Here is a 12,167-nt window from a genome sequence, read left to right as displayed (position 1 = left end):
GTGGCTTCTTTCTGTCATAGTGTCGAGAAGAGAATTGATTGATGAATTCCTTCCTCAGCTAGCTATAGGTCAAGATCGACCTTGCCAGCAGCCTTCTGTACCAGAGCCGAGCACTCCCTGTAAGGGCGATCTGGAATGCTAGGCATTTTATGGTGTTTGATGCCGCCTGAAATTCTATGAGGTCTTCAAAGACCTCAACATAGTCCTTCGGGTCCTTAGACCCATTATAGGGCTTCATGGCGGGTGTCTTGAACTTTGAAGGAATTGGGGCCTCCAATATGTCCGAAGTGAACGGCGATTCACCTGTTTCGTCATTATCGAATGGACTTTCATTCTTCTCGCACTTCGCCTTGAGTGCCTCTACTTGCTTGTCAAACCTGTTTTTCATCAACTCGAACTCTTCCCTCATGATCACTCCTTCTGGTGTCAAAGGTTGATATCTTGACTAAGCTTTGAGGTTGGAGTTAGAGTATTTACGGGAGCAGGACAGAGAGATCTCTGGAACTCGTGAGGCGTTCCTCTTTTTTCCGACGAGATGTTTTCTAAGATCATGCTCTTGTTGACTATAGTCGACCCCTCCATTGTCAGCAATGCGCTCATCATCATCGGGATGAGGGGGGATCCTGGTCATCTCTGTCATAAGGCAGACCGTCTGCTCCGCCTGAGGCCTTGGACTGGGACCTAGTTCTGTTTGCCCGCATTATTTCATTATAAGTTTCCTCCATAGTACGCACTCGGTTGTGCATGTCATCTAGTTCCCACTGGAGGGTAGCGAGAACTTCGAGAGGTCTTCTTCGAGATCCCACCTCGACCTCGATTGGTCTTACTGGGTCTCGGATGTGTAGGAGGCATGGTCATATTCGCATTGCGAGTCGACCTCCGAGGTGGATCCACCTCCTGCCCCGCCCTAGTCTGATCTTCGACCATTTTGGCATCAACTTCACGTTGGTTGCCGTTTTTCCCATTCAGGCCCCTCCATTCTGCGGTGTTCGCATAATCCGTTGGCTGAACCATCTCGGACTGATTAGTTACTAGGTGACTTAAATTGTCCTTTCTTATAGAAGGTGTCAGATGTTTATGCAAGAAATTGTACAACGTCAAATTTAGACCAACTCGAACTTAGTCCTCGCTCCGACCTGAAACTCTAAGGGAAGACCTGTACAAGAGGGCAAAATCTTCGGCGCTCAAGTCAGTAAGTAGATCGGACTCAATATTAAGTTCGAGGAGAAATTCGAAACGTGATGGTGAAATGAGGCCCTCTATTTACAGGTTTAGGTTTCGACAGGAGTTACGATAGACAACCACCCTAGTCGGATTGGAGGTCGGACATGTCGGGTTCGAGCAGATCGAACTCGGACATTTATTCCCGAAATGACAACTTTAACTCTTGGAGAGAATGAGAAAGCCTTCCACCTCAGAGGGATCCGAGGCAAAACTGCGTAAAATGTTGTTTGGGTCAATTCCCAATAGCGAATCATTGTCCTCCACCTGGCTATTCGGTTTCTTCCCCCAAACATTATGTATTCGTGTAATCTTCAACTTTTAATTTTTTTAGATTTTTTTAATCTTTTTTATGTAGACTACTTTTAAGTTATATATTCACGATATTTTCATGTTTTAATGTTTAGTTAATGTTCTTTTCAAGTTTAATTTAATATTTAGTTAATGTTCTTTTCAAGTTTTAAAATATATTTATGTTATATTTTAGTATTAGTTTTCCTACTTATTTTAATATGTTTTTTTTTATTATTTTTGTTCTTATTTTATTTTTCTTTGTTATTATTTACCGTACATTTTTTCAATGATTTTATGACGGTACACATTATTAAGTTTCTTTTTCAAATTGTAATTCTTTAATTTCTTTCTTATTTGAGATTCATTCGTTCTTATTACATAATATATCCAAAATAAAAGAAGATCGATAAAAGTAAATAATTTAAGAAAACACACGTAAAATTATTGTTGTTGGTTTTTTTAAAACATAAATTGGCATAAAATAAGAATTGTCTGATTCAAATGAATTTTTCCAAGGAAATTATGATTATAGGGTTCTCACCCTAGACGTGTTTTAAAAAACTAATTATTGAAATTAATAATTAATAAATATTATGGATAAAAGAGATAGATTCTCGTCCATTTTTTTTATAGTAAGATAAGATTTTATACAGATTTTTTATTTACTATTTTGGTTTATTTTATTATTTTTTTTAATGTGTCTCAATTTTTGTATTGGTCTATTAATTATTTCAATTTTATATTACAGGAATACCGTAAATTTTTTTTAATTGAAAATATCAATAAATAATAATTTATTTTATTTGAAATATTATATTAAAATATTTAAAAACATGTAGATTCCAAAGTGATATTAACTAGTTTCATATAAATGATAATAGCACAAAGAATTGAAATGTAATCAGTTGAATTGAAATTGAAAAAGATAAAAAAAAATATAAAACCTGCAAAAATTAACTAAAGTTAGTTTTTAGTTTTAGAAATTTATAAATCTTAGAACTAAAAAGCTAATAAATAAAAGATATATAAACATATTATTTGACCGGTTGAGTAAGTATCACATAATTGGAGGAGGATAAATATCACATCAATAAATTTTGTAAACTCATTAGATCATTAAATGAATCAAAACAATATGATTAATCAGAAAAGAAATTATAATGATCAAATATTGATCGTTACGATAATTTGAACATAATTCAGCAGATTAAGGTACATATGTTCGAATTCTCATCCTGTGCTAAAAAATCTTGAACCTTACTTTTGGTTGACCTCACTTGATTTTTTTTTTCCCGAAACATTACCTTCTTTGACTGATTTTTATTAATTTCATGAGAAAAATTAATCAAAATATTTCACCAATGAAATTGCAATATCATTTGACAAAAAATAGTTATGATAATAATTGATAATAACGAATGGTCTGTAACTTCAGTTTTACTTTTTCTTGGACATTGCGGCACAACTAAGCTAAACATGATTGATTAATTAATTAACTTTCGTTATTGCTGTAATGGACAATTAGGCCCACGTGTCGCCATTTCTTCTGGAAATTGGCCTTTTTGCTTTATACTATATTTTATTTTTCAAGACCTTTCTCAATTTTTTTAATTTAAAATAATTGTGCTGGAAACTGTTTTTATTTATATTTAGTTCAAGCATATACATTCAGACCTTGTTTAGTTACCAAAATCAGAATCAAAATCAACTAGAATCAAATCAATCGAAATCAAAATATTATTATTTTGACGTTTTTTATCAGAATTTTTTTAAAATCGAAATCGAAATTTCTTTGATGTTGTTTACTAAAACTTGTTAGAATCAGAATTAGGAATCAAATATATAACAATTACCAGAATATCCCTTTCTTCTTTCTCTTTCTCCTTAATTATGTGCAATTTTTTAAATTAAAATAGTAATAAATTTTAATTTATTTTATTACTATATTATTTTGATAGTAAATTACTTTTTTATTATAATAATTTATTTAATAATAAATAAAAAATAATTAAAATAAAACTTCATCAACTAAAATACTTTAATATAAGAATAATAATGAAATATTTTAAAAAATTTATTGATAATTAATTAATAATAACAAAGTAAAATTAAAAAATTTTAAAAATTAAATATAAATTTATAATATTTTGCAATAAAATCACATCATCTTAATTCCACTTATAGAGAATCTTCTGATTGTCAACGAAAGATCGACTAAACGATATGTGCGATCTCGAGGGTCTCGCACAACCTCCTGGATGATGTGCAGACCCAATCGTATAAGTTGTCGTTCGAAAGAAGAGCTAGGTAATGCCAGGCTACTAGACAAATCTTGGGGATCCTTTTCAGGTACTTCAAAGTAAGTTCGTCGGGCACGGGCTAAGACTGGGAAGAACTACAAAAGAAAAACATGAGAAAAACCAATGAGAACCTAGGTGCTAAAGACCGCTGGCGACTAAGGAGGAGGGGCGTTACCTAAATTGGTGAAGCTGCAGGGAACTCGGCAGCTCAGCTCGCCCTCGTGACTCCTCACCAACCAGTCGTCGTATACATAGAACCGATCCTCCTTCTAATGCTTTACTGGGGAATGGCCCCTCACTAACTTTCCCACGCCTTGTCGAGCTGTCAGATAGAACTGCCTGACTTCTTCGGAAGGTTTTTAACGGTGTAAAAGGATAGGGATTGGGTTGGGGTGAGGTAGTAAGCGCCTAAGGTGTCTACCTCAAACCTCCACCAGAGCATCCAGCAGCCCAAGAGGATTACCCAACCATCGGGTGCAAGCTGGCAAGAGCGAGGTTCACCTCGACGAAAAATCATTGCGTGAAAGGGTGGAGAGGAAGCCTGACCCCGAAGTTGAACATCTTCTCATAGAAGGCGACATACCCCTCATGAGAATTGTCCATGGTCTCTCCTTCCCTGAGAAACCCCATCCCTATGGAGGCAGGTATATCGTATCTATCCCTAAATAAGGTCAGGGACCCGTCCTCTAGCTCGGTGGGACTCCCCTCAGGTTTTTTCGAGATCCTAAATAGGGGAAAGTAGGGTTGAATCTCCAAACATAGAGGGACGTCATCCCCACCCAAATGGGAGGATGACCTGTCGCTTGAAGACCGGACTGGGGCTAACTTGTTGGAAGACGACCCCTCACTCGAGGAAGCTGCTAGAAGGAAGCCTACTAAAGGGGACCTGAAGCTCCCCTTTGAGCTCCCTCTACCCGACCTAGAACTACTGCTACCCTTATTGGACATAACTAAAGAACTACTATGAATTTACAAAGAAAAAGACGAGCTACTGACCTTGGTGCGAGAGCAAAAGTAACCTTGAAAGCGTGAAATGGAAGGGAAGCCATCGCGCTTTTATATACGAAGATAGTCGCGATCCAGGTCGTACACGTGTCCTCCCTATCTGTCCAGATCTAGCTATGGGGATGACGATTAAGTGTTCAAGGGTGCCTTGAAGCGCGTGCCCGACGTGAAACCCCCTACCTGTCTGGGCGACTGCTTGGTCCAAGTCATCTGAACCCTGATAACAGCACGAAGATGAAACAGCTCACCCACTACCTCCACGACAGCTCCCAAGTAGGTAACATGCCACCCAACATGAGAGGGGCCAAATGTTGGAGGCAAACTGCGAATGGCCGACCTGTTCTAGCAGAATCGAGTAGTCCGACCTAACAGGTCGTGGTCGGATACTTTGATAAAAATGAAGATGTCCAAAACTTCGACCTCAATTAGTGGGAGAGTCCGATGACATGCATGGATCGATGGTCCTGTAGGTGAGCCATGCACAAGCAGAGAAATACCTCGATGGGATAGGTAGTTAACCCATACTATATAAGTACACCCACATCCATCAATCCAGGTATGAGAATCTGTCTGAAGTTGATTTGTCTAAACTCGGATTCTTAACTAACTTGGGCATTGGAGTGGTCTACCTGTTTTTGCAGGTACCATTGAGGAAGCTAGCTTCAAGTAGCCACACCGACCTAACACGTCACACCGCGAGACTTGGCAAATTTTAGCATCAACATCAACTTTCCGTTTAAAATATTAATTGATTTTTTGTTAAAACAACAATTATATTTTAATGATGAACGTTAGCAAAAAGTTAAAAATTCGAATACTTTACCTTATTAAACTAAATATATATATCAACCTTTCCTAATTTTTTAAAACAGAGTTTCTCTGTTATTGACAAAATAAAATATATAGAAGATTCACGAGAGTTTTATTCTCGATAAATGAACGATTTTTTGATTAAAAAAGGAGGGTCCAACTACAAAATAAACAAATTAAGTTTTTTAGCTGGCGGTGAACTTGATCCGACTACACGGTTTTATTTATTTATTTATTTATTTTTGAAATTCTACGTTTTATAAAGAATTACAAATGAACTAAAATTAAAATAAACATATGCATATATAATTTTATGGTAAGTAAAAAAAAGTTTAAAAATTAATAATAAATTCGGGTTGGTTCGATTCAACCTAAATTTATTTTTAGTGAATCCTTAAAGACCCGTTTGGTAATATTCTCATTTCTATTTTTTAAAAATGACAAATAGAATTGCATATCCACAGCAACCATAGATTCAAGGACAAAACATTTATTTGTATTTTGGAATAAATTGAAAATGGAATCAAAAAACTTGTTGAGCTCGTGACCTCAGGGCCAGAGACATATGTCGATTACCGTTGAACTCATATTAACTTTTAGATTTAATAATTTAATAAGTACTTTTTTTAATAAATACTAATGAAATATATCATGTAGAAGCCCTTTAAATGAATGATTTATCTATATAAGCCAACTTAAGTGTAGTTCAACTAGATGAGAAACCTATCTCTGACTAAAAAGAGTGAGTTTGAATCCCCACTCTTATATGTTTACTAAAAAAAATTATTTTTATATATTTATAGCAACACCATGAACTTAATTTGGCTACAACCTTTTCATTTAAGCTCTGATTTAAGGAATTCAAAAAGCACTGAAATCGTTGTTTCGAGCTCTATGTCATGTACACGTCAAAACACCAAAATCATTATTAAATTAAAGATGTAATATAAATAAATCTTATAATGTGATGAAAGCTCATAATAAATTTATTCTTTATAACAATAATTTCAACACACCAAAAATAATTATCATTAATTGAATTTATTATCATCAAACATTAATTAATTGCATTGAATTAGTTAAAAAAACTATTAACAATTTAACTCGAGGGACCATGTAGAATCATTTTCAAAACTTTCGGAACTAAACTATCAGATTTTGAAATTTAGGGACCAAATAGAATTCTAACTCAATTCTAACTCGTTTGATAACGTTCATGTTTATTGTTTCTATTTCTTCATTTTTCATGAAGAAAAATATAATTGCATGGTCCAACACTCATAGATTCAACAATTATAAAACTATATTTTATTAATATTTTGAAACAAATTGGAAACGAGAACAATAAACTTGTTTTTGTTGTTTCCAAAATTTCTACAATTTTGAAAATTTTTCTAAAAAATGAGTGCGGAACAAGAATTGTAAATAATTGTCAAATGTTTAGGTTTCTTAAGAAAATTGAAAACAAGAAAAAAAAACAAGAATGTTATCAAACGAGTCCGTAAATTTTTCATATATATATATAGAAATCTTTTCAATTTGGGATCATGGGTGAAGGGAATATTTTAGTAGCTAAATTAATATCTCATATGAACTAAGATGCTTATTTCCCTTGTACTCCCAGTTGGCTATATGTGTATATATAGACTTGGCAATGTGCTAATGTATTAATTATTCAACTTCTCTATTATCTACATTAATAATAGGAATGTTATTTTATAAAATTATTTTTAGAAATAATCGGAATCATATCTGAAGGAAAAAATTTCCCTTCTGAAGATTTCCTTCAGAATTCCTAGGTAGTCCAATAATATATAGATAAATGTGATCCACTTGTCTATATGTTATTAAGACACACAAGAATTCAGGGGGAGCTTCCTCCTCAAATCTTCAATAAAGAGATTTTATCCAATTTAGTAAAACACAATACTTATCCGACCTAAATATCTACCCCTTCAATAATACCCGACTGCAACTAGTTTTAATTAGTTTCAATACATGCGCGTATTAGTCATTGCATTAATACACATATTTGAAACTTCATTATTCAGGTAAAATAATTGACAAATTTATGAACTAAAATAGATCTTTATTAAGGTGTTAGTTTAATAATCCCTTCGTTTTTTAGTTTTTTGTTTTTTAAAATTATGTTTGTTGGTGTACAATTTCATTAGTAAGTTTTTTCAACTATTTTGGAAGCATATTTCAATTCTTAGTCAAATTTAAAAAAACACAAATAAAGTTTTGAAAACTGTTTTTTTTTTTAAATTTGTCCTAGATTTTGAATTTTTTTTTTATAAAAAGTGTATAACAAAATAATTGAATACATAAGTGAAAGTAATATATCTAAGCTCGGTTCTTAAAGATAGAAAATAAAAAACGAAATGGTTAGCCAACAGGACATAAAAAATTGAAAATTTACACGAATCATCCTTTAAAAGTTTAGGAACTAAAACAAAATTTAAAGTTTATTTAAATAGTAATAAATACAAAATGAGGATCATCCATTTGATCTTTTTTTAGTACAATAAGTGGGACTAGAGAATTTGAACCGATGAGTTTTTGGTCAGAGACAAGTGTCAATTAGGCCTTTTGATCTTGATCGGCCTATCAGACTTCAATGGAGGATTTTGATCCATGGTAAGATGGATGATTTCGATGATCTGCAGATGAAGGATTTTGATCAACTGCACGATCTTGATCCTTAATCAACCCCTATATTTATAGGGTTTGGGCTTTAGGGTGGGCTTGGACCCATCTGATTATAAGTTCATTACTGAGACAATTCAATTGGGTTAGCTCATGTCAACATGGTAAATTTTGATTGAACCAATTTATATGTCATATGTGTCACAATCTATTAGATCAACTTATGTCACCATATGGTTATAACATAATTTGATTGGTCGAACTCAAATGTCCAAAAATAATATGTTACATTATTTAATTGGCCTCAATTTAATGACATATAATTTTGTCATTATAATTACATGACAATTTGTGATTCGCCGAAATTTATCAGTCAACAAATACTCCTTTTCGAAATTTATGCTTGTGGATGAATTTCGAAAAATGTACTTTTACTCAAATCTTGATTTGAATATATCAAAATTGAAATTTTGAATTCGAACAAAAGTTTGACAAATTTGGAATATGCTCAAATTTTGACTTCAAATGTTGTAAAGTTTGAATTTGAATTTTTACTCCAATCTCAATTTGAAATATGGCAAATTTGAGATTTGAATTTGGTAAAGTTGTAAAATTTGGAATATGCCCAAATTTTGACTTCAAATGGAGTAAAGTTTGAATTTGAATTTTTTTTCCTCAATCTCGATTTGGAATAGGGCCAAATTCATATTCATCTGTAAAATTTGAAATATGTCCAAATTTAAAATTCTACAAAGATTTCAAATTTTGAGATTTGAATTTGCTAAAACTTTACAATTTGGAATAGACCCAAATTTAAAATTGTACTGAGATTTCGAATTAAAAATATGATTTCTTTATTCAAATTTTGACTTGAATAGGAATAAAATTAAATTTTAAATTTTTATTTCAATCTCGATTTGGAATTGGACCAAATTGAGATACCAAATCAAGATTCGAATTTGGTAAAATTGTAAAATTTAGATTATTCCCAAATTTAAATTTAATCGAGATTTTGACTTTGAATAGAATTTTGGATCCATGCTTGAAGTTCGAATAAAATTTGAATTTGAATTTTTATTCCAATTTTGAATTGGGTAAATTTTGGAATATTCCCAAATTTAAATTTTAGATAAATTCAAATTTATGAAATTTTGATTTAATTTGAATTTGGAGTTCTATGTGATAAACATGCCCCCAAGTCTACCGACAATAATTGAATTTATCTTTGAGATTAAGATGTCAATCATTGTCCAAATTTGATGGTTCCATTGCCTATCCTTGACAATGAATGAGCATTATGCAGTTTAAACTCTTGCAATGAGTGAGAAATCTTCTTCATACTTCTAATTTGTATATCTCTTGGCGGCTTGATCGGCCTAGTGGCGACTTGTTCGGCTTATTGATCTTGATCGGTCAATTTTGATAATCTGCACGATGAAGGATTTTGATCATCTCCAGGATCTTGATCCTTTCCACGATTAATTAGATGGTGAATGAACCCTTCTATTTATAGGGTCTTAGGTGGGCTTGGACTCATCTGATTATAAGTCCATTGTCACGTGGCACAATCTAATTGAGTCAGCTTATGTCATTAAATAGACATACTAAATTTTGATTGGACCAATTTATATGCATATGTGGCGCAATCTTATTAGATCAACTTATGTCAATATGGTTATAACATAATTTGATTGATCGAATTCAAATGTCAAAAATAATATGTGATATTATTTAATTGGCCTCAATTTAATGATATATAATTTTATGGGTCGTCCAAATTTATCCCTCAATATTTGCTATTTGATTTTTTTAGTACCTTAAATTTCAAAAAGAAAAGATGAAATAGAGAAAGATACCCAATTGATTCAACATCATAATTTAGAGAGAGAGAGAGGTCCAATAAACGTGTGAGGAAAAAGAAAAAAAAGTAAAGATAATAAAATTAAGAAAGAATAAACAAATGATAGGGAAAAAGGTGAGCAAATTAAGAATAATAGAATATATAGAATAAAGCTAATTTTATTAACGATGAAGACCAATAATAGAATGACACGTAACCAAACGACCAACCAATACCAGGTTTCCTCGTACCAGTCAAAACAAAACGGTCGGATTATTGCGGCATCCAAATTTTCCTTTTTTTTTCCAATTAAAAAAACAAAGGAGAGGATAAACCGTACCTATATATTTTTTCTTCTGTGGGCCCCACCTGGAGGTGTGTTTGGAGAGCATAATCCGCCGTGACGAATGTAACGTGGCGCAGCATGGCCTCACGTGGATGCCAGGTGCCACATTGATGACCTGGCCCATATTATCTTACTGGAAAAATTTTGATACTTTGATAAGCCTTGGAGTCACTGTCTAGTATGTCAAAATCATGTTGAAAATGAAAGGATACATCAACATTAAAAGATTATTTTTATACGATACTCTCAATATCTTTTCGGTTAATATCTTATAAGTTTCCTTGACAACTAAATGTAGTAAATCAACGTTAATCTGAAGTTAACTCAATGGGTTGTGACATGTATCTCTAATTAAAAGGTTACGTGTTTGAATCCGATGATCAGACGTTATCTATGTATGCTATGTCGTCTCTTCGTAGGTATATTAAAAAAAAATACTAAGCAATGGATGACCTCTTATTGAGGCAGTTTATATCATCTCTCGAAGAGACAACAAAAGGACAAAAAAGTATCCTACATTGTTTTTTCTATTTTTTATTTTTTATTTTTGCAAAAGCGGCAGTAGTGAGAGTAGCCATAGGGAGAAAAAAAGTTTAAAAAAGAGTGGTGGAGGGTGAGAATGAAGAAACTAAAAAATATTAATTTTAGTTAACTTTTTATCCTTTTTATAATATATCTTTACTTTTGTAAAAGAGAAAAAAAAAAAAGAGAACAGTCAAGAAAGAAAATGAGTAGGAGGTAATGTTAAAACATCAAAATTCTAATTAGTCCATCTTTTCTTCCGTCTTGGTCTTTAAAACTTTGAAATAATTGATTTTGATATTGTTTTTTTTTTTTGTATGAAATCGATTTTGATATTGTTTTTTTTTTGTATGAAATCGATTTTGATATTGTTGTAAGGTATAAATTTTTATTTTGAAATAATTAATTTATGTTTGTTTCTTTTCCTTTTTTTGATGTAAAAAAAGTATTATTTTTTTTAAAATTTAATGGCAAGAAGACTAAAATCGATTTTGATACAAAATACAAATAATAGAACAAACATTTGAAACATATAAAATACTATTTTGGTACTTTTTTTTTTATTTTACTATTTTGGTAGTTGTAGTTTTGAATTATTCATTTTTGTAAATGTACTCCCAAAATGCCTATTTTAGTCTATATACTTTCGAATTTTATTTCTGTACTCTCGAAAATTTTATTTTAATCATTGTACTTTTAAATAGTTATCATTTTGGTCTATTCATTTTCATTATCGTCTCAATTTTTTAATCATAATTTTAGCATGACATTTTCCTCACTAAAATTGTTGGTGTAAATGCAAAAATACGCTCCATAAATAAGTTGCACAACACTGGTAGATAGATTACAATGTAACTACTACACACAATTACAGATGTTGAGAGTGAAACCGAGCAAGACGCGTGTCGACCTTTGAGAGGCATGGGACCACAGACGGTTACACATCGTACCCTACGATGGCATGGAGGATGTGTTTCCATTCCCACGGTATGGGGAGCACACCGAGCCTCGCATCCCACCTAGTAAGGGATATACGCTCTCGATAGGCACCGTACCTCGCGGTGCGCCCCTGCCATCCCACCCGTCATGCTCCCTGGTCGGCCATCCGAGCCTATATAAGGGAGGACCCTTACCTTCACCTAGTAAGGGATAAACCTGTCACTAACACTTGGTGTATTTT

Source organism: Momordica charantia (genome assembly GCF_013281855.1).
Source record: "Momordica charantia cultivar OHB3-1 chromosome 8 unlocalized genomic scaffold, Mcharantia_2.0 BLBB01000008.1, whole genome shotgun sequence".
In the NCBI taxonomy this organism is placed as follows: Eukaryota; Viridiplantae; Streptophyta; class Magnoliopsida; order Cucurbitales; family Cucurbitaceae; genus Momordica; species Momordica charantia.
This window is presented reverse-complemented; position numbering follows the sequence as displayed.